Here is a 2614-nt window from a genome sequence, read left to right as displayed (position 1 = left end):
CGCTCGCCTCTCTTCCGCCTGGGTGGCAGCGGCTTCCCTCCTTCCCCCCGTCCTCGCCTCCACACGCAGCCGGAGGAAGACTGGAGACCGCGCAACTCGTGCAAACGGGAACTGAGAGAGGGGGCGAGGGACGGCTGCTGTGTGGGATCCCTAATTCCTCACCTCTCCCCCTCGGGCGCCCACGCACTTGGGGTCGGAGGGGGAAAGTGGGAGGGCTCGGGCCCGGGCGTCGGGGCGGTGGAAGCGCGCCTTAGGGTGAAGTCGGTCGGAAGGGGCTTTGCCCTGCTGCAGGAGCAGGGAAGCGGAGGGCTGAAGAGGGCCTGATTAAGTTTCCTTTCCGACCCTGCATTTATCAGAAGAATCCTTTGCTGGTGTAGTTCGTTGTTTTTAAGCCTAAAAATAAGCTTCCTAAACACACTTTCTTTCTCATGAACCCCCCTCCCCCCATCGACCACTTAAGTACATTCCAAATTGTAGGTTGAAGTTTTCCCACTTTATTTGGGGAAACCGGTTTAAGAGTTACTCAGATTTACTGAAATATGAAGGTAGTACCTTGGAGTCAAAACATATGGCCAGTAGAGTGGAAGTCGGTGTCTTTTGATGCCACCCCTCACCCACATGCTTTCAGAATTCATTTCTTTAAAAAAACAAAAACAAAAACGTGTACTTCCTTGTAAAAACAGGCAAAATGGGAATTTTCGTGGCTGTACCGTGACTGTCACACATCATATCTCTACAGCCTTTTGTGAACTTTTTGCACGATTTAAAATTTGAGTTTAAGTAGGAGTAACAGCAATTGTTAAATTTATCCAGAAGTTAAATTAATCCATTTAAAACTGATTATTAACCTTAGTGTGCTACATTATAAGGGCTTGTGTTTTGGAGATGTCTCAAACTTCTGTTCACCATTTCCCCTCCCCAAGCATCCTGGATGTTAGCAGCTGTTAATAATCAAGATCACTGTTATTTAAATAGTTGATATTAGGTGTTTCCTCTTATAACCTTTAGTTTGCTTTTTGACATTGATATCATTATGCCTGAAAATCATTGTGGTTTCAGATACTTCTTGTATTCACATTGAACTATGTATAAATTTGTAATATGTTACTGTTGACATCAAAGCTTGTTTGAAGAGTACAAAAGTGCAAACCATGTCTTATTTTTAAAACGGTCCTATTTTCAACTAGATTAAAAAGAACTGTTGGAATCATTTTGGGAGGTAGAAATTCTGTTAGGTCTTTTTTTCTGTTAGGTCTTCTTATAATTAAGATCTTGTTTAATTAACAGTCATTTTCATACTATATTAATGCATTGAAATCCCTGCAGTGGTAAAATTCAGAATTTGTAGTATTTTATTGTACTTACTAATATTCGCATGAAAAAACAAAATACTGGCAGCATACTTTTGGATTAAGATGTTTAATATAAAACAAGAACTAATAGTGTTTGTGCTAAGGTAAAATGAATTTTTGTGTTTATATAATGTTTCAAAAGAACATCACAACATGTTAACAATCTCGGACCACAAGTAATTATAATCCAAGAGATTTAAGAGACTGAATTGAGAAGCTAATGTAAGAAAATCCTAGATTTGTATGTTCATTTTTACTGAAATTTGATTTTACTTTCAGTTTCATATATAACCAAACTAGTCCTTAGGGCCATTTTTCAGTAACCTATATACACTTTCAGTGACATTTGACCTAGAAGACGTTAACTGGAATAACTCTTTCAGCCAATTAATGGCAGAGTGCAACCCACTGTAATGCCCCCAGTATGTCCAAACATCGTTTCAGGAGTGTTCACAGACTAGTAAATACGATCTTAAATAAATAATGTCAGTGATATATATAAAGGATCATTTTGATTATCGAATGATTTTTTTAATTTGTTGTAAGTGACTTTAAAATCAGGAATGCACATAATTAAAAATTTTTTTAAATTTCATTGTCTAAGTCTCATAGTACTTCAATTTGCATCATTTAAATGAAAATGTTTTCTTTCTCCTAGAGTATATTATTTTTATACACAAATTGCCACTTTAAGGAAGTAAATGTCTACTGGAAAGTCGTTATTCATGGCATCACCCCAGCAACTCCAGAATCAGCATGCTAAAGCATTTCCTGAATGGCCCACCATGAGGACACTTGCTCATGCTGTCTTCTGTTTTGGCAGATGTCTTATCTTTGCCACTGAGTTAATGGAGAGTTGTAAGGCTAGGTTCTAAAGGTGAAAAATAGGTGCTCCCCTCTAAATCTAAAATAATCACTTATTTTATAAAAACTAAGGTTGCATTCCTTACTGTGAATTCAGTTATAGTAAAGGGATTGTTTTTGGTATGGTCATGTTCTTTTTACAGCATAATTTTCAGAGAACCATTTTACCTGTCTTCATCTTTTAGGTTTTTGCTGTCGTAGCTTTTTATACAAGGTACAAATTTCTGTTTTCATGTCTTATGTTTCAGCCTAATATAGTGCACCCTTGGGTTATCATAAAGTTACTTTTAGTTTGTGTACTCGTGCAGATAGTCTGTGATAAAAGAATAATAGTGTATGAATTATTAACTCATTGTGGTACTGAAGTAAAAAATAAAATAAAGCACACAGGAAATTAA

This window comes from Fukomys damarensis, unplaced genomic scaffold, assembly GCF_012274545.1.
Source record: "Fukomys damarensis isolate Sample0158 unplaced genomic scaffold, DMR_v1.0_HiC HiC_scaffold_24, whole genome shotgun sequence".
NCBI lineage: Eukaryota > Metazoa > Chordata > Mammalia > Rodentia > Bathyergidae > Fukomys > Fukomys damarensis.
Note: the sequence above shows the minus strand (reverse complement) of the source record.